A 22,431-nucleotide genomic window follows, 5' to 3' on the forward strand; every position below is an offset into this window, starting at 1 on the left:
TTTAGAGAATACAATGTGCAGCATACCAACTACTAATGTTAAATAATTAGAGGAATAACTTGTGGTGAAATATATATCAATATGCAGCTTTTGGAATCAACGTGAAAAGTGTTATTGGGAAAATCATATTATTTCATATTCTTCACTTCAATTCCTTGGACTATATCGCAAAATACAAATCATGCTATTTTTTGCATGTTTTGTATAGATAAATCTGTAAATTTACAAGAACAGAACTTTTTGATATGTAACAAAAATACTTAGTTGTCTTTTTTACAAATTTTCTCTTTTAATCCGATTACACTTTTCAATTTGATTAATACAATGGCTTTTTCAAAACCTATATTTCCACTGTAAAATTTAAGATAATCATTAATTTAGTTTTATAAAAAAACTTAATCAACGAAAACCTAGATATAAAATCATATGAATCTGTATGATAATGGAAACACATTATTTGTAAAAATATTGAGTTAAATGTAGGAATTTGTATGTACCATTAATATGGATAATTCCAACATTTTTGCTAGCAATATTTCCTCACAGTGGATGTTTTTGACAAAGCATTGAATTTATCACTTAACTTTTGTACTTTTATAGGTATCATTAATGTTACATGAACCACAGCACCATTTTCATCGGCAAATTAAATATACAAAAATGAACAAAACATTTTTCTAGATTCATGTACCAACAAAAAATTATTATGTAGCGATAATATAACACTGATATTTTTAATTTAGATGGACTTTTGTAAAGGAATTTTAATGAATAATTTAAAAAACCAGTTTTTTAATATTATATCAATCTTTTTTTACTGATGGGGAGTTTACATTCACCGGATTATCTTAAAAAAAGAGCGAATTATAAAAACTTATTTTTCAAAATATTTTTGTTGTGTCTAAAAGTTTACTAGTATTCAGAAATTAATAAATATTAACTTAACCTCACACATTGTTAGCTAATGTGTATTTACTTTATTAATCAACAAGTGTGCGAAACTTTAATAGGATTTTGTCCTTTACATTTGAAATCAAGTAAATAAATTAATCTTTCTTTCTCCTGACAATACGTTACATCGAAGGAATACTATTATTGAGGTTAACTGTTGTGCGGGGGGGGGGGGGTTGTACAATACAGGAGTCACATTTTATAAAATGTGATCATTCCAGACATTTAAAAATACTTCTGTATTGATTAATGTTATGAAATTACCTCTGTGTGTTCAGTCAATATCTTTTCAAGTAATTTATTTTGTGTCATATACATACATGCACATACTTACCAACTTTTCTAGTCAGGAGCATTCCTATAAAGTATGTAAGTCATGTATTTTGTGCTAGAAATGATAGAATTTTTATTTGAAAGTGTATTTAACTTTGTATGTTTTTAAAATTTGACTTGTCCGAAGATTAATTCCTGATCCTGTTTCAATGTTTCTTTCGCAGTTTGGAGATTGAATTTTATAATATTTGGGATGAAAGAAAAAAACCATCATGTATCTTCTTTTACGGAACTTCCATAGTGAATGATTAAGTATAAACATAACAATTAATGTGAGACATTTTTCTACACAAATCGTAGTTTTGCCACTATGATGCAAGTACCCATAGAAATAGCTTGTCCTGTGAATTGTATCATAGGTTTTTAGACAAATGGTATAAAATAGGCATTTATTAGCTGAAGTGTAGTTTATCAGCAATGTAATAAATACCTTGAGAGAAATACAAAATGTATTACGGTTTGCATGAAAATACTCATTTTTCGCATCCATGAGCAATGTTAATTATTGACGCACCTCAAATGAATCAAATTTGTATTTCTAATACTTCAAACGTAAATATTGCTCAAATCAGAGTATAAATATTTTGCGTAAATATTGTGGGGTAATTACTACAACTAGATAACTTCAAAATGGACATTTTTGCTGAATGCATATATTTCTTCATGATCATAGAGCAATGACAGATGTGCAAAAAGTGCAACATCGGCTTTCTTTTATATTTGATTTTGAAAAGGTTTTAGAAGGCACGATCAAGTCCATCAAATACTTGAAGATGGACATGTCAATAGTAGGAATAATCGGCGTGCATGCATGAGAAGATGTATGAATGTAGAGGAAGCGGGTCTATATGTAAAGACAGAGTGATATGGCGTTCTATTCTCTCTGCCTACCCCTACGGGGAAACGGCGTGATGGTTGGTTGTTGTTGTTGAGATAGTGTCAAAAAAAAATTAAGCGCTGTACATAGAATTAAGAATAGTCCAGAAACCGCATACGCACATCAAACAGAAGGCGACCAAACTACTCATGAATATTTATTTTACCCTACTTTGCTCATCTAATGAGAGAACTAATGAAAATTGGACCTCGGATTAAACAACTCAGTGGTGGACATTTGACCGACATTATCTTTAAAACATCAAATATTGTTTAACATGATATAAAAATATCAGTTTTATATAAAATAAATTCTGTTTTTTATTTTAAGTTTAAAGTTCATTTATTCAATTACTCTTATTAATGACCCTTTACTTATCTACTCTGTTGTGTCAATCAATATTTCCGCGTGCAAAATAAAATTTTATAGAAATTAACAGATTGCTTTTTTTTACCTTAGATTTTTTTAATGATTATTTTTGTTCCCACCGTGCAACATTACGCGGTGACATCACGAATGCGTGCGGCGAAAGTGGGGCATAGCGGGGGGATTATTGGACACAGTCTGATGTATTAAAATATGATTCTACGCTCCTTCTGGACTATTCTTAATTCTATGCCGCTGTCATGTAAAGTTGCAGAAAATCACATGTGGCATAGTTCTACTATCACAACAATTTATAGCTTCCTCCATGAATGCTACAAATGGGCAGGTTGTGATTCATTCAATCACATTATGAGATTTGAACACATGATTTGTCTATTTGTAGCGTTTATGAAGGAGGTTAATAATTATGTGTTTTTAGTGGACAATTCACAAATACTGATTTTGAAGTTACCTAGTTGTAGTAATTACCCCTGATATCACTATCCGTATTTTGAAAAAACAATTGAATTCAAACAAATTTGTCAATAAATAAGTTTGAGGATTTATAAACTATTAATAACTCAAACTGCGCCACAGTACCACGAAAATGATTTTATCAAAAACTTTACCTTTATGAAATACACATTTTCAATTTTGCATCCATTTTTTTTAAACTTATGGCTTGAACCAACGAGTCTAAGAATGAATAATGCGGAGTCCACATATCTTCTCAACATAGTTGTAACTAATCATAAATGTTGAGCCGCTAAGATTGCAAGTATTTCACTTTTAGTCAATGTTGAATGTATAGTTACTACATATTTGAATTATTATTATTTTTGTATATGTGCGACGAAATGGCCTTCAGAAATAATATTGCTAGAGGCTCAGTATTGGTATAGCTGTGAAAATGTTTTAGATAAATAATATTGTATTTATAGTAGTTAACCCACAATAATGTAGACAAACTTTTTATTTTAGCTTTCACTGAAGAGTGTGTCATCACTATAAAGGGCATTATGTTAAATATTTATAATAGTCTGTAATGATACAAACAAATTAAAGGAAAGTTTCTCAAAAATGTCATATCTGTTTACTACAAAATGTATCTTAATATTCAAATTTTTATATTGTATGTAAAGTAACGATTCATGTGTGATGAATGTATTCATATCATTATTTGTAAAGTGAATCTTTTGATACAATTGCAATTATTGTTATCTATTATTTAACAGTACGCTAAACTTACATGTACCGATGCTTTCAGAAGAATAATGATCCAAGACTCATATTAGTATAGATATTTGGCTGGTAGCTTTTATCAGTAAAATGTGTTATCTAATATAATAATTATTCACTACTTATCCAATACTTCAGAATTTTAACACTCCGTTTGGATGTATTGGGTGTTAGCATAAGTTGTGTCCGTTTATTTTAAAATTTAAAAATGAGCATCAACAGTTGAACAAAATGGACAGAAAATTTTCTGCATATGATATGTTTGATTTTACATTACACATATTATTTTATATGATTACAAGCCTTCAAAATGGAATGTCATGTAAACATTAGTGAGCATTTTCGACTTATCACATTCAATTGAGCTAATAAAGGAAAAAACGAATAAAGAGAATACATTATTGACTAATTTCCTCTAAAATAATGGAGAAAAATTATCAAGTTGGGATTAAATAAGAACGTCATTCTTAAAAACCGCCATTCAAGTTTCAATATAAAACTTCAACTTAAATATGGGTATTAGGTTCTGTCCATTTTTTTCCAAATCAGTAAATAATGTATTCTCCTTATTTGTTTTCTCCTTCATTTCCTCGATTATTTTTTTTAAATTTAAAATTTTAGTTTTTTTATTCATTCATACAAATACATAAATATAACAAAAAACTACAATAATAACTTATCCCAAACTCTATGAGGCCAAGGGCCCTGTGTTGAGTTGGGATACAACACAATGGAAAGTGGAAGCAAAATAATAGCAAAAAAATATTATTAAATATCATTACATGAACATACATATATTTCAAAGAATATCTGGACAACACGCTTAATGGTATATAAATCTATGCAATATCTCGCAGCAGTCTCCTACAATGGTCTCTTTCCTTAGACAAAATCCAGACTTGTACACTCCTCCTCCTGAAAATGGCTTTGAATATGAATATGTTCATCCAGGACATTGAATACTCTTGGGGCCACAATAGAGTAATTCTTCTGAGCAAAGGTCATACGTGTTTTTGGAATGAAATAATTTAAATTACAGGAAATCCCCGTACGAGCATTCTGCTGGGATCTACTCTTGTAGCCGCATGACCAGAAATGTGTCAGTGACTCTTTTAAAAAAATTGTCTAATGTCCAGTACCTTCATGAAATGGAACAATGCCTCAGATGAGAAAGAGGGGGGACGACGCAGCATCACTCTTAGAATTAATTTTTGTACGTTTATTAGGGGATTCATGATAGACGCAGTGCAACCTCCCCAGCCCACTATACCATAGGTTGCCACTGACTGGATGCAATTGAATGTGAACACAAAGAGGTGTCAAAAATGCTCACGTTTGTCTGCTTGACATTCCATTTTGAAGGCTTGTAACCATATAAAATAATATGTGTAACGTAAAATCAAACACAATATCATGTACAGCAGAAAATTTTCTTTGAATTTTGCTTTACTTTTGGTGCTCATTTTTTATTAAAAAAAAAAATATAGTTTATTTTTACTCCTAATATTTTAGCTTGCATTTTGATTTCCAACAAAGGGAGACATTCAATTTGGTTTTACAACAAGAACTGATGAAAATGCAATAAATTCTCTTTGGCCAGAGTTATGATGTTTTATAACATTAAAAAAATATTTTCCGTAAATAATAGCAACTGCATAATAAACTACTCTCCCATTAAACCTAGAGCTATCCTTTGTAAATAATCTACCTCTGCCATTGCAAATTAAGACTGAATTCTGCGTCAATTCAGACCAACTCAATACAATAATAGTTTGTAAATAAATTTAGAAACGCAAGCTGAGAATTTTGTCAAAAATGAGGGCATTAAGGATTAAAAACTGCTTCACATTTTGAATTACTTTCGTCATTTTTTGTAAGGTACTTAACGTGATTTGAGCATCAGAAAAAATCATAAAAGTTTCATAGTCAAACCAAGACCTTAAACAGTGCCGGATCTAGCGCCCCGTCACTTTCCGAAAAGGGATGGGTATATACATGTCTGTCAATTAATATGAGCATATTATTCTCACGTCCCCTGTTAGCAAGTGTCTGGGTCTGTGTGTCAACTGAATCTATAGTCGGTCCCGCTCTGCCTACAAATTATGTCATCATCATCATTCCCTTTCCGCACCCGATGATGCAAAGGGCACTGCATTGCATTCACCAACTGCAGCGTACCTTGATCATTTTTTGTTACACAAAAGTAAGATGATCAGTCTTACGTTTCAGGTACCAGTCCAGGGTCCATGAAATACTCTAGCGTAAAAACACCCTTTTCAAAAAAATTTCATATCAACCGTGTCGGGAATCGAACCCGAGACCTCTTGCATGGTAGGCAAATGCGCTGACCATTACACTACAGGGCGGACAATTATATCACTTGCCTTTTATTAGTATTCATAAATAAGTCATACAAGCGTGTTTAAAATTTTGACATTTGTTTCAGTGAAGCTATTCATTTTCATGTGGTTTTAATCAAACGATTCATTTTTGAAGAAATAATTGGAAAGTATTATTTGCATCCTGGAAAAAAGTATTTAATTGTTTTCCAATTTGTGCATTTTTATACTAGTATGTATATGTATCCATAATGTGTTTATTTTGTTTCAATGTACGTACCTATATAAGTTGTGGTGTTTTAAGTTTGTTATACAATTTACACCTAATATTATAAATATCATACGTAACTAAATAAGCAGTTTTTGATTCGAGGATTTTGTGGATAATATTTATAAACAAGGGAGGAATCACAATGGTTTGATTCCATAAAGTAAAATGTGTGTAAAATAGTACTCATAGGTCTTTCAATTAATCTGAGCAATTAATTATTAAGAAACTTTCCGTCTTGTCAATAAATTGAATAATTTTATGGAGTGTGTGAATCCAACACGAGTGAGTAATAAATAATTATCGTAAGAATGAACTTGTATTGTACTTATTCATTAGCTGTCCAAGATAACTTTGTAGATTTCTGTAGGCAGGGTACACTTCTCTTTAATCTTACTGTGTTAGGATGTGTAACGAACAATAATAATCGTACGGTAGGAGTAAGTACATAAGTAGGTGTATTGTTATAAACTTTTGTATTCATTATCAAACGCAAAAATATGTAGACATGTAGTTGAAGCAATAAGTAGATCTCCATAGACATCTATGAACCTATTCCAAGAGTGTACAAAATTCGTCTGATTTAAAATAAACAACACGTTAATGCAAATATTCTTGCGGTTATTTTAAACATGAGAACTTTGAGTTCCTTTAAAAATACATACATTTATGTTTTCCAAATTTATGTTCCATCTAGAAACATATGGTGTGCCTATAAAACTAGTTGAACTTATCAAAGCCCTCTACTCATGTGGCGGATGCCAAATCAGAATTAACGAGGTTGTTACAGATCGGTTTGAGGTCACCGCTGGAGTCCGTCAAGGTTGCGTCCTTGCACCGTTCCTTTTCACAATCCTTATGGACTTCATCCTTAGAAAGTCGATTCCACTAGATCGAGGAATATTCATCTCCTCCTCCTGAAAACAGTTATAATTGAAGATTCAATTGGGGGTCTTCAAGTCACTGCAGGTAGGCTAAATAGATCCTCCGCATGCATGTGTTTAAAAATCGATTTTGCAAAAACCCATTTACTGTGTAACACTTCATACCTTGATGCCCAAAATCCCCTGATTCTGTCAAGCCAAATCATCAAAAGAGTCGAGAGTTTCAAATACATGGGTTTCAAATGGCAGCTTTCAAAAAGAGCTGGGAGTGTGGCTAGGAATAACAGGCGCCGCATTCGACAATATGAAAGTTATCTAGAGATCAAATAAAAAATCAAAAAGTGAAAACCAAGTGCCGTTTATATGACACCTGCATAAAACTTTTTTTCCTCTACAGATGCGAAATTGTGGCACCTTACTAGGGCCCAAAACAGCAAATTACTGAGTTTTGAGAATAGATGTCTCAGGAGAATCTTGGGTGTGTGGTGGATTGACTTTCTAAGGAATGAGGAAATAAGTGATCAGATGCAGCAAACCCCGGTGACATCTATCATCAAGCGGAGGCGATATGGTTTGCTGGGCCATATACTGCGGATGCTTCCTGAGAGTCTTAATTACGCTTGTCTTCTTTACAAGGCGTCGGGTTCTCGACATCCGCTGCTGACTGTTCGTCGGCAGTTTATATCAGAACGATGGGATGCAAACCTGACTTGGGGGGACACACAGGAGCTGATAGCTGACAGAGATGCCTGGAGGCTCTTTGTGGACACCATATGCTCCAACTAGGGAGCGGACATGGAATGATGATGATGACGTTTCATCAAAAATACATTTTATTTCACTTACATAATCCACAAATTGATTCTTATTTAATTAAGCTCTTCAGGTGTAAACAACTCATTATTACTGTCTTATAATATTTTGTAATATTGAAATAATATATAACTATATCAGAAAATGGCTTTCAAGTTAAAATAGAGCAAAAAAATAAAACTAGAGCCTACAACGCTACGGTGAAACTAAAGGGCCCAACTCAGTTACTATATTTTTACCAGAGCAGCTTAATTTATTTCTAAAATTCTCCAGATCTGCTGCTGAGTATTTAATACAGTTATGTATTTAGCTTTTATAATAAAACAACGCTTCTAGAACAGGAATCAAATTAATAAACAGATCTTTGTACACTCTTCTATCATATGAATATTGAAAGTGAAAATCATTCTTCTTTAAAAGAATTTTATTATTTGTTTATACGCTTATAACAAAGAAAGTAGCATGATGATCCCGAGATGATGTGTGCTTACATAAACATGCATTTTGGTTGTGAGTATAATAAAATTATCAACTAGCAAATCTATCGATGTATAGGAACACCAAAACATTAGAATCTCTGTACCATCACTTTATCTAATACATTATCAAATTTTAACCTGTATTTTATTTCAAACCACAATTCCCCGTCATATAATGGTTTTACAAGTTTTAGTAGATTTTCATCCAATCTGTTAGATACGCCATTTTCGTTCGAACTTTTTTGCAACCTTTTCTTCGTCTAATTGTTTTTTAAAGCTAGACACAATTATTACACAGTAGCAGAATACTGCTAAAAAAGAATCAAATTATTAAAATATATAAATAATTGTAATAACAAAAATACTTTAGGTATTAAGTTTTATTCCACGTTTATCAATAAATTTCGCCATGACTGACATCGTACTCCTTGTTAAACCACAAATGTTGTGTTGCCATTTGTCATTTATAACATCGTTTTTTGTAGAGTTTCGTCATTTGTATTATAAAATACTTAGATTTTATGATAATTAAAATGCAGTTCCACAGAGAAATGTCAGCAGAAAAACTCAACGAGACACTACACAAAGTAATGTTATAAATGAGAAATTAATAGCAACACATCTGTGGTTTGACAAAGAGTACTGTATCAGTCACGACGATACCCGATCGCTGGTGAAAACTATAAATGAAAGTGGATTAAAACTAAATACACTATTTATATTATTGTAATTAAAACGTAGTTCCACGAAATGTTAGTAGTAATCTGTATTTGTATTTTAATAAATTCAATACATTTTTTAATGCATTTATGTTAACTTACTTATGGAGACTGTATGAACTATGAAATAGAATGCCGCTTCTATGAAATTGTTTTCTACAAACATATATACCAGTTCAGCTGCAGAAGTAAAATAGTTCAATATTAACATCCAAATAGATAGAGAAACCCAATTGGACATTGTTTCTGTAGACTCCTTAAAAATAATTTCATAATTCATTAGCTAATAAATAATTAACTAAAACTATTAACAATTTGAGAGAGGTTTAAAAATAATCAATACATTAAAACAAACATCCATAATAGTTTTTTTTTTCATACACTTACTAAGCAAGACAGAGTATTATTTTTCTCGTTGTATTAAAAATAGTGAGTACAAATGAAATTGAATAGATTTTTTCTAAAACGGCCAAATTATAAAAATCAATGATTTTATTATTATTATATGTTATAGGCAGGCAGCCTCTGCTGGTACCAGCAGTAGACGTACGTCTACATTATGTGTACGGTTTTTTGTCTGGGTTCTTTTTCCTTCAAAAAGCATTCAAACGGTTTTTGAACTAGTTGACCGAAATGGAATGGGTAATCATGACAGGAGAAAGGAACAACATCCTAAAAAAAATGTATGATACGAATCGATATTTTATTATCATACATTTATAGACAATATTTTGAGTTTGTCCAAATTTTTGTAGACAATAACTGGATTCAACTCCCTGGGGAGCTGTTTATATTAACATATTACAACGGATATGAAGAACATTTAAGAGAAGGTAATATAAAAGTCTAGGCATCTACAGGGCTTATGACCTGTCAATGGCTGGTTTAAGTGGCCACTTTACACACTGTGTAACATTCACCATTCTGCCCATATTTGAACATCTATATTCCTTCAACCCTTTCATCTGTTGATGTTTGTGAAGTTAAAGAGCTGAAACATTTAATGTTCTTCATCTCTGTTGTAATATGTTAATACATTTGTAGAATCAAAACCATAAAAATAAAACTAGTTTGACTTGCATGGACTTAATTTGTGCCTTCTAATATGGTTTTAATGGATACTAAAAAAAAGCACATTGGTTATTTTCAAAATAATCAATTCAATCAATTCAAATTCATTCAATGACATAAAATTTAAATGAAATTCATTTTTCATCAATTAAAAAGCTACGTACCTATTTTTTTTACAGAAATTCAGGCAAGAAAAATTGTGACAAGTCTTTCCAAATAGAAATGACTTAAATTTTAACATGTTCTTTTTATTTATTAACTTTATTACTATCCACAAGAAAAACGCAATGGCTTAGATTTATTTTAACAGATTATATAGTGCAAACTGCAGAACTGATAATAATTATGCTGAGCTGTTGGATTTGCTCCACACCACTCCTGATGCAATCAAATCAGCTATCCTATCCATCTAATGTCCATCCTCTCAATTCTCTTCTTTTTAATGTGTTTCTCTACTCATCTTCACTTTATATCCTTTTTCTTTCTTCTTTCTTTCTTTTAAAAAAAAATCATTACATGTTTAGTTGTGATTTTATTTTATGTTATTTTCTATAATGCTTATGTACTTTTAACTGTATATTGTAAGAGCCCTATAGGCGTTTATTAAATTTAAAAAAAGGAGACGATTTAAATCAGAAAGAGTTTGAATTTTTGAAAACTAGGTAATGTTGTTATATTTATTCCCATAATTATATGTAATCATGGTTGTATAAGAATATATTTATTATATATATTTATATATATAGAACATTCATTGCTCTCACTTGTATGTAACATAAGGGTTTTGTTAAGTATACCGCTAGGCTGATGATGCCGGTTATGATATTGATGCTGATTAAAGACAGGTTAGCTCATTAGTCAAATTGTGATCTTTTTCTGTTTAATATTATTGTTTTATACAAACTTGTGTAATGCTTATGAGTAGAAATATAGATGAAACCATAGACATCAGAGAGCAGATCAATACAAAAATATGGATCCCCACATTTGCAATTTTCATGAGTTTTATATTTGGATGATATTCTTCATTCCTTATCATTGAAAATATAATTATTGGTAACCAGATTAATGAAAAAATCTAGAAAAAAATACATTTGATAAATTCATCTTCGAGTACTGACATGCACAGTTATTAAACATCTCCTAGTATTTTTATTTGTATTTATGTTTTTAACTCAGGTGTATTTAGTACACTTTATTCAGTTATTATTAATTCTGTTATTTTACTCATATGTTTTTAGTCTCATTTAATTCAATAAGATAATCCAGTATTTTTCCGTTTTTTTTAATACGCGAGCCCCTTTCCGAGTGAAAAAAATCTGGCAAACCCCAGGACCTTAATTTTATTATACTACTTGTGAATCAGTGATTTTGATGACGGCTTATGTTATTTTCTTTCTCAATTGACCATATGATTGTTAATCGAGAAATCAAAAGCAAGGTAGGAACAATAGCAAGATATAAGATTCATGTGGCATACTTAAAATGGAATTTAAGGCGTATAAGATTGACGTTTTCTGGAAGAAAAAGGTAGAGTATCCAGAGCTCGCAAAGAAAGCTTTAAAATGGTTTGTGCTATTTGCCACATTATATTTAAGTTAATTAACATTACCTTCAATGGTTTAAATTGAAACTGAAAAGAGAAAAATGCTTGAATTAAAAGATATGTTAATTATTTGCGTCTCCAAAATAGAATTATGAATAATAGAACTTACAAACTGTTAAAAAAAAAACAGACACAGCCTTCTCATGGAAGTTACTGGTTTTTTTTTGTAGTGTAGGACCAGACCTTGTTTTTTACTTTTACCTTGCTTCCAACCATGACTCCCCCGGGGGTCCCAACCCACAGATTAAAAAATACTGAGATAAAAATCATTCAGTAATGCAAGCAGTGTAATCAATCACAGATAATAATAAAGAATTTATATCATACTCCAGGTTTGCTTCGGAAACGTAATGCGAGAGAGGAAAAAGGAACACGTTTAAATAGCCTTTTCCACAGCTTTCTACTGCCACTCTTTCTGTCCTACTCCTGCTTACTTTTCACAGTGCTATAGTTGTGGCATTAAACAATGAGAATTATTTGCGGGTGGTTATGTGATGTCATTTGGAGTTGTGAATATCATGGATCGTGCAGCGAAATTGAAATGGCAGTGGGCAGGACACTTGGCGAGGCAAAATGGTGGCCGGCAGATACCCAGAATAATAAAGTCGAGACTATGGGCAAATAAAAGAAGCGTTGGAAGGCCACAGAAAAGATGAGTCGATGACATTGCCTCGATAGCTGGTAAAACGTGGATGATAAAAGCGGGTGATAGGAAGAAATGGATACATTTGGAAGGGGCCTTTATCCAGCAGTGGAAAAAATAAGGCTGAAGAAGAAAAAGAAGAGGATGACAAACAGAGAATTCAGTTCAACAAAAGTACCTGGTTCTATTATTTTTTCTAATATTTTAAATATAAAAAATACCACTTTTCAATTAGATTTTTTTGTTGAATTTCCATAGAAAGGTACATCAATAGGGACTTCGCAATAAAGTTATCTGAGTAATAAATCACAGAGACAATGAAGTATAATTAGCGGCCTCGATGGTATAGTGGTTAAGACCTTGACTTACACACTGAAGGTTCCCTGTTCAATTCCCGGTGAGAAAATAAAAAAATAAAAAATAAATTCTCAAGCCTGGGAGTTCGGTGCTGTAATTTATCACTGTAATTTGGCCTCCTGGCCTGTTGTGGTGCAAATAAAAAAAGAAAATACATAAAATAAAAAAATAGAGACGATGCTTCATAGAATAAGTATTAAGTTCAAATTATGTTTTAAAAATTAGCATCGTTGTATCATGCTGCATCGCCGTGCAAAACAGGCAGTCGAGTAAAAAATATTAATTATTGTCTACGCCAGTTTACTGTGAATTCAACGCTGTATGTCGCGCCCTTTTAAGCTGCTTCACATTTATTGACCGCTGCACGTCAAACACTATTTCCCACCAAATACAAGATAAGTTCTGAAACCTCAGTTGAACGAAGCACAATACGGGTGCTTAGTGCCGCATCTAGTGTATACACCGTACATATATATCAATGCTTAGAGATATTTTCTTTTGTATAAATCTGCATACTTTACATTTCATTTTTAGGGACTTGTTTTTTTTAAACTTCGCGATCCATTGTGTACTATGGGTAAAAACACTCAATGCTGTACATAAAAGATGCTTAATGGGCTTAACATCACAAATAAAATGCATCAGGCACAGAAATTTTGCACTCTTCTTTGTATATTATGCATACGTTTGCCATATTTCTCGTCGGGACGTTCTGGAATGGAGATATGTTGTAACAAAAATGGCAATTTTTTTGAACAAAGGGCAAACAGTTTTACAGAAACATGATTGAAATGTTTTTCTCACATTTTATGTGGTGCTTGTTGCGGAAGAAGTACAGATGGCCATATTTTTTCTATGATTTAAAATTAACATATTACTGCAATATTGATTGTACAGTCCCTGGCAGTGGACAACATTTTTTATCAGTCCTTTTCACTGGGCCAACATCAATGATATTACTTTTTCCACTATGGTTTAATGAGCAGGAATGGATATTAAATACTCGCCCAATTTCAAAAATTGACAAAAAAAAACATTTTTCTTTCACAGAATGTATCGACTTCCATTTTATCGAGGTAAGTTCAGCTTCTATAAAGTTCTTTAGATATGTCAATTGCTGTAAACATTTGCCACCTTATTTTCTCATTCATAGTCAGTACAGGCCGTGGAAGATATTTGTTGATTAACAGCGTTGCACTGCGTAACTTTTAGTCGGGACAGCGGGCTCAATAACGGTGACAATTCCGATATATCAGGACGGATGGCAACCCTAATTATGCAATACAATAATTATGTATAATCAAATTCTAACCAATTGTGCCCATCCAACAAAATAAGACCCAAACTTTAAACTCTTTCCATAGCAAAATACGGGTACCTTTGGTAATCCCATTGAAATTATAAATATTTTCACATAAATTACAACTAAAAAATGTATTTTTAATGATAATATTTGAAATTACTAACAATATGAAAAGTTTAGTATAATATCAATAAATCGCTATTTGTTTGACATTTCAAAACAAATTCCAATAATTTCTGTTCTAAAAGTTTAATTTTAGAATTTATAATCCATCATATTTGACAGGTAAGTACCCACTTTCATTGGTAAAATAATATGATGATGTAGGTATTGTAAGGAAATGCTCTGAAAGTGTAGGAATGTGTGGTCCTATCAGATATAAGATACACTTAGAGTAATAAAGCTGTAGAGTCACCCATACTGACAAAAATCGTCGAAGGATTATCATTTACGAAGTTAGCAATAGTTTACAGCAAAACAATGGACCATAGGTACATTTGGCATTTTTTGGACGCAATGCGATATATGCAAACTTGATTCTACGCGCCTTCTGATATATTATAATTCTATGTAGTTACGTATAAAACTTAAAAACATTCAAGGGCATTTTCTGAAAGGAAGGTGAAATAATTAGAAAGAATATCACCCACACCAATAAAAGTTTCATCTCTTTTATATTACAAATGATTGTTGAATAGCTCGCACAATTTTTCAACATTAAATTTCACAACTCCAATACTATATTAAATAAATTTGTGAAAAATTAATTACTGGGTGTAGGTCGAGAAAAATCGAAAAATTTACTCAAAAACATACTTAAATAATAAATGGTATAAATTAATATTGTATAACTGTATAATAAATTAACTAGTAGGTAGTAATGTTATTGTTAATTTTGCATAAAAATGTCTGCCTTAAAACAGGTTGTACGTAGTTAGGCAGACTAGACATGATCCAGAGAAATCTATTACCTAAGTGTGTATGTAGTAGATACAGTAATTGTTATTTTTGTTAATAAACCATGATTATTATTATTATATTTGCTCCGGTATTGCTAAGACTAGACCTGAAAGTGAATCTTCTTCAGATCCAGCACATAGCTAACAGATACCGGGGTTCCTAGCTAGGACTCCCTATTTCACCACGTCCGGAACAGAGACCAAAGAATTATGACTGTTAGATATTACAACCAATATAAAGTGATTAGGAAATAGGCATTAATAGGGTTAATAATCCGTCAGTTTTAACATTTAAAAAAAATATTTTTTGTATGGGAGTTGCTTTATTATTTACGTTGCTTATAATATACAAGGTTTTATATTTCAAAAAGTGGATTTTTCTGCAATTAATTATCTTTAAATTTATCTAAACTTTTGGGATCAGGAGGGATATACTAATGTGAGCTTATCAGGAACTTCTCAGCATTTGCACAAGTGGAGAGGAAACCACTTAAAACTCTTCAGGAAAAGCCGGCCTGTTGTCAGTAGTTAACAGGCCTTCCGTTCCACTAGAGGAGTGTTTGGCATTTTATTCCCTACTTTGGTTTATTTTACCAATTGCCTGCACTATATTGATCATGTATGATACTACCTCTCGTGTGAGTTCTTTATTACCATCACCGATGGGATGTTGCGCAGATCTTCACCCAGGCATCTGCATCACGCCTCCAGCTGTTGTCTTTGAAAGCTGAAAAAGGGGTAATGCATCAACAGGTGAGGGACATCTTGAAGAGTTTCATCATCGCATGGGCAGCTGTCGATCTACTAGACCCACTGCATAAATCAGTGTTTTCGGGTGGTCGCAGTCACGACCAATGCAAAGGTCCTGGCGCCAGATTTCATAAGATCCGCCCAGAATGAGAGTTTTCCATCCTTTACTTTTGATTTTGCCTTGCTTGTGCCTGCGACCCACAGGTAGCAACAAAATATAACATCTAATAATGATAAATTTGTCAATTTTATTGAATGGACACCAAAGGGAACAAAGTCATAATAATTATCTTGAATAATGAACAAAAAATATATACTAATCATATTTTTTTCAATACAACATATTTAATAATGTGATAAATCAAAACAAAGAATTGTTTGAACACAAAAATATAACGGTAGGCCCTTGAGGCTTACACTTTGAACGATATTTTCGTTAGCAATGTAAAACTAATAAATAAAACATGTTTATTTTTTAGTAATATGGTTTCCATCGCACTTCTGAACATTATTTTAGCAGTTGTAATAATATTTACATGTGCGTTTATACAGAATATTAGGTAGTTACAGCTAATGGCTTGTTATGTGTTTATAAATGGCTATTTCGAATAAAAGTAATAGAATGCTATTATTCTATTCGCTATGCTAAATTAATTTAAATGAATTAGCTGTTAGTTGTTATACTTATTTAATTGAGTGAATCCATCCATCCATAGTACTAATATCATAAATGCGAAAGTGTAGTTGTCTGTTTGTGTGTGTTTCCTTCACGTCGCAACGGAACGACTGATAGACTTGTTTTTCGCATGGGGATAGGCAGAGAGCTGGCAAGCGTCACAAACATAGAATTATAATAGTCCAGAAACCGCGTACGCGCATCAAACTGAAGCCGACTAAACTGCTCATAAATGAGTAGTTTTGCGTTTTGGCTATTAGTTACATTGAAACCGTCGCTTAGTACGCAACTGCCGATTTAAATTCAATTATGCCGTGTTGTGTCATTTGTACGAGTCAAAATACTTCTAGGATTAAACGTGAATACGGTGGGATCTCATTTCATGTGTAAGTAGCGAATTCAAAAATAATATTATTATTGAATTCGATTATTTTACCGTCTGTCAGATTGTTAAATAAAACAAGGTGGACATTTCGTTAGTATTGCCAGGGAAGTCAAATTTCTATTAATAAGCCTTAAATTAAATTATAATTTAATGATTATTTTACGTTTGCCTAATTAAAGTACCTGTTTTTTTATAGTCCAGTTAAATATTGTTTGTGGTAAAACATAACACAAAATAATCTTATTTTTGTGTTATGATAATATAGTGTTTACGGTCTGGCAACATAACGCAGCCACTTCACACCTGCGCGCAAGTGGGATATCGGGTAGGGGGGGGCGTATGGCAGACTTTTGGACACAGTACGATGTTTTGCAAACTTGGTTCTGAGGGCCTTCTGGTGTACTATAATTCTATGGTCACAAGGCCACTTTTCATACCGAAAAAATATCGCTCCCTCGGAAAAATTCTCAATAGAAAAATTAATTCATAGTGGAAAATGAATTAATATTTAAACAGAATGGCGTTACTACATGCCACGTCGTCATAGACTAATGGATCGTCGTTTTTTGCATAGCGATAGTTGGGGGACCGGCAATCGATACAGGCTACCTTTTATCTAGAAACAATATTAATCATTCCATCTGGAAAATTCTTATTTTTGAACGAGAAAACTAATGATAACCTAATTTCTGCCCAATACCACGCGAGCAAAGCCGCAAGCAAGTCCATTGCGAATTGCAACAACTTTACTCCGAATTAGTTCGTTCGAAAGAAATTAGACGTTTTGTAACGAATGTAAATTGAATTCAAATACCTGTACTTTGACCAATAGGCGTGCGTGTAATCCATTCTTTGCGAATTATTTTTTGACCAATGATTTCACTCGAGTTCAAATTGACAAACTCGTTGCTGTAATTTAACACCAAATAATTTAAAAATACGACAATGTTCGAATGAGGAAGCTCAGTGGTTTTTATTTGTTACTAAGCCAAAATATTGTATGTATCTCAGAGTAATAATGCGTAACCTAGAGAGGAGCCCAAACGTAGGAAAACCATTATATGACTATTGGGTATTAAGTTAGCTACAGTTTGCAGCAAAACAATGAGCCGTAATCAGGTCGAGAATTGCCAAATGGAAATTGATTTGCATTGTAATTAATTTTAAATATGTACCTGTGTATTTATAATTGCAGGGTTATTCCAACCTATTTTTCTATAATTCGCCTTTATTTATTTTAAAAAACTGAAAATAAATGCTTGTGCTTATTTTTTTATTTATTTATCATTTTATTCACAATATATTTATGTTATATTTTTAGAGACATAAATCCCAACTCCATTGAACCAAAGTCATGTGTTGAGTTTGTTTGTTTGTCCGTCACATCTCTGAAACGGTGAATCGTAGTGGCCTGAAATTTGGAAATGTCATTTAAGATGCGATTTCAAGGTTAATGTTGCTATTTTCGAGTAAAATTTGAATCGACCTCTACTCGATAAAAAATCTAACTTTATATGGATGCCTAGTGCGACCCCGACATATTGCCCGTAATCAACTGTCATTATCAACAGTAAACATACTTTAATTCACACATTTATCCCCTAAATTGAGAAAAAATAGTATCTGAAGTAAATATGTTGATATAAGGAAAGTTTTTAAGCAACATAATTTTATTTTATTTGGGATTTTTACAGCTATTACATAAACAAAATAATTAGAAAAATATTAACAATGCTAAAGCCAATTTAAAAAATCCACTGTAAATATAATGACACATAATATATAAGAAAAGAAGTTTAGTAATTGTATTTGTGTGACGTTTGTATTCATGTGTATGTGAATGTGTGTATGCGTGAATGAATGAGGGAGAGGATACATGTGCGTGTGAGAATGAATGAGGGAGAGGGTGCGTGTGTGTGGGTGCATAAGTATAAAAAAATAATTGTTTAAAACTTGTAATTGTATTAAAAATGGTACAATAAAGAGCTTAGTAAAAAGTTAGAAACCTTTTTGTTAAAATTCAAATCAAGAAATGATATAAATTGTTTTTTTTTTTTTTTTAAGTATGTTAAATTTCAAAACCGTCTTCTGAAAAAAAAAAGCATTTTATTTTTTTAATTTAACTGATACACATTGAATGAATAATGTGCGACGAGTCCTATACAATACGGTAGGTAACCACAAAATGCAGTAAATACGAAATAATGACAACAATAAAATAAGGTTAGACAATACGCGAACGTTGATTCAGAATGAACACACAAATGCATATTATATGCACCTACATAATATAAAAATAAGAATAACATATTAGTTTGATAGAAATGATTCGGATTATAAAAATCGGGAGTCACAAACAGTTGGCCCGCAGTACGGGGATACATAATTATATTAAAATATCTCGCTATAAAACTTATATTTGTACAGGGATAGAGAGCAACGGAGAGGAGGATGCGGAAAAAGACAATTTATTACCTATGGCAGTTTTGATAAATTTAATATTTTTGGTAAATATATCTATGTCGTTAAATTTCCTGTTATACGTATCCATAATACGGTAATCGTAGCGTTTTTTGACGAATTTGTTTTGCATTTAGGTATGTGGAAAAGTTGTGTATAACGCGTTTGTCCCTGTGGTACCTTAAAATGAATGCGGGTAACCAATTCGGGGGAATCTATTTTATCAGATATTATGTTGGTGAGTAAAGCTAGGGTTTCCTAGGACAGCGGTGCCCGTATCTTAACGGCCGTAGTGAACGGTGATGCGGTGGGAAGCCGTCGTAACGTCGTCTAGAGAATGGTTTCATAGGGAAATGGTGTTAAATGGTGTTGATAACATCGTTTTCCTAGGAAACCACACTCTAGTCATCGTTACGACGGCTGTCCACCGCATCACCGTTCACTACGGCCGTTAAAATACGGGCACCGCTGTCTTAGGAAACCCTAGCTTAACACTATACCAGCCGTGGTTCGTCTCTCAGCGAGAGTATGAATATTATAAAAAATGCACGCTTGGCGATAATCTGGGAAATTGAGATGTAGTCTACGGTTTAAGTTTTTTATAAACATTTTTTGAATTCTTTCAATTTTGCAGGAATTAATTTTATAAAAAGGAGACCAGACAGGTGAAGAAAATTCAAGTAAACTAAGAACATAAGAAAAATATATTTTTTTAAGAGTATCGGTATTTTGAAATGGTTTGCCTATGCGTAGTATAAATCCTAGTGTTCTAAAAGATTTTTCAGTGATACTGTCGATGTGAAGATTAAAAGTTAATTTTTCATCTAAGAGGATACCTAAACACGCGCTGTTTCTACAGATTTAATATTCGTATTATTTAATTTGTAATTGAAATCGATGGCACGGGTCTTTCTTTTGAATGTTATTTTTAGGCATTTTTCAGGGTTAAGCGATAGTTTATTATTTTTACAATAAACCGACAGTCTAGTGAGGTCCTGCTGAATTTTATGACAGTCATTAGTATTTTCAATATTTAAGTATACCTTCATGTCGTCTGCATACATAATGTATTTAGAGTAATTAAAACAATCGCCTATATCGTGAACACATACATTGAATAAAAGGGGTCCTAAGTGGCTACCTTGAGGGACACCAGATGGAAGCAAGGAAAATTCAGAATAGTGCCCGCCAACGACGACTGCCTGACTCTTTTTACTGATGTAAGAACCAAGCCAACATAAGAGATCTCTATTAATTCCGATTGCTATTAACTTTTTTAAGAGGATTGAATGATCAACACGATCGAACGCCTTCGAATAATCAGTGTAAATAACGTCAGATTGTAATCCCTTGGCCATATACTCAGCAATATCGGTTGTAAAGAGCATTTAATTAGAAACTACTGATCGTTTCCGCATAAAACCGTGCTGTTTATTTGGAATGTGTAAAACAACTTCAGATAAAAGGTGATTATAAACTAACATTTCAAATATTTTGCCAAACACTGGTAAGATTGAAACCGCTCGATAATTCTCAACTTTATTTTTGAGGCCACTTTTATGAATGGGAATGATAAGTGCTCTTTTCCAGTGACTCGGAAAGACTCCATCTTTTAATGAGCGATTGAATATAATTGTTAGAGGTTTGGCGAGTTGATTTGCACATTTGATTGCGAATAATGGAGGAATGTCATCGCTTCCAGCACCTTTGCTAGAATCTATAGGTATATAATACACGTGTCGGGACAATAAATGACAAAAATCAATGTAAATCATGGGAAAATATTCGGAATCAATCGTATCGAGGTATGTATCGTATTAGCAGCGCTATGATTTTTTAAAGTTTTGTATTTCTGAAATAACTCCGCGTGTGAGGTTAACTCCGAGGTTCTGTCATGTACTTACATAGTACATATTGTATTTAGTTAGCTGGTGGTAGAAATTATGTTTTCCGCAGGATGTAATATACCCAGAGTTCTGATGCATTTGGCACTTAGCCATCTGGTAAAACCCCCATGAACCAATTTTAATATCTTATACAATTCAAAAGTCGTGTTTTTCTATTTAAAAAGTATGCACCGGAAAACCATGTGCTGTGCGTGAGAAATATAATTTTGCGTGAATCTCAGGATGTCGCGTGGAAAGAATACATTAATGTACCTTTTTTTTGTATTAAACCTACCCCTCCGTAGAACTAAAACTTGCATTATATAAATCCATAAACAGTCCTTTGAAAAAGAATTAGAAATGTAATCTCTCATGGTTACTACGTCACTCTGACGTAATTCTTTAGTTAGTTAGTTAGTTTTAATATATCCGGTAGCTTTCAAGTGTAACAGTATAATGGCCTTATGTAATGTCTTTTAAATAATAAAATTAATATACAACTACATCTACGTGTCTTGTCAATTACTCTGGTGGACTTCGAATAATAATTTTCTGTGTGCTACTGTCAGTTCTTCCGATTGGTTTGTTTACGGTTAGCAAACAGGATATCCTTCATATGAACCAGTGACGTCGTTCAAAACAATGCATTTTTATTAAAACTTTTTTGATAATTTTTTTCGTACATTTTCAAGAGACTTAGCTGAAGTTCCACATTAAATGCTTTAATTTTTACGGAGCGTAAGAAAAGATTTTTTGTAGGGCTTAACTTCCGCGCTGCTCAAAGGATCATTTGATACGAATCGTCCCGATCCACATGGCTTGGTACAATTTGGATGGGTGAATACTTTGGTTTTTTTTTTCGTTTTATTATTTACTTTCTAAGGAAAATAGAGTTTAGTCGGCCTCATAGACCTCATGGTGTACTGGTTATTGCGTTTCGATATTATAAGCTCGACAGCCCCGAGTAGGGTGGCTGTATCCAGGAGTTTCCTCCACTCTTGGTTCGTTTACCTGCCATTAAATAGATAAAAGAAATAAAGGAAATAATTGAACGTAGTTATGCAGAA

General features: G+C 32.5%; 1 long non-coding RNA gene across 5 annotated transcripts; it reads right to left on the minus strand.

The window, feature by feature from the left end:
• Positions 1–3,439: 3,439 nt before the first annotated feature.
• LOC148278612 (uncharacterized) lies at positions 3,440–14,492 on the minus strand. 5 transcript variants are annotated; one of them, XR_015823150.1, is made up of 4 exons: positions 14,413–14,492; positions 11,244–11,417; positions 9,371–9,524; positions 3,440–8,860 (listed from the first exon to the last, which is right to left on the minus strand). It is a non-coding gene; the product is annotated as an uncharacterized LOC148278612 (long non-coding RNA). The 5 variants fall into 5 exon arrangements; XR_015823148.1 differs by having other exon boundaries at positions 3,440–7,572; positions 14,258–14,458; XR_015823147.1 differs by having other exon boundaries at positions 14,258–14,458.
• Between the last annotated feature and the right edge of the window lie 7,939 nt (positions 14,493–22,431).

Source organism: Micrasema longulum, unplaced genomic scaffold (genome assembly GCF_059751315.1).
Source record: "Micrasema longulum isolate JH-2025_06_02 unplaced genomic scaffold, ASM5975131v1 h1tg000853l, whole genome shotgun sequence".
Taxonomy (NCBI): domain Eukaryota; kingdom Metazoa; phylum Arthropoda; class Insecta; order Trichoptera; family Brachycentridae; genus Micrasema; species Micrasema longulum.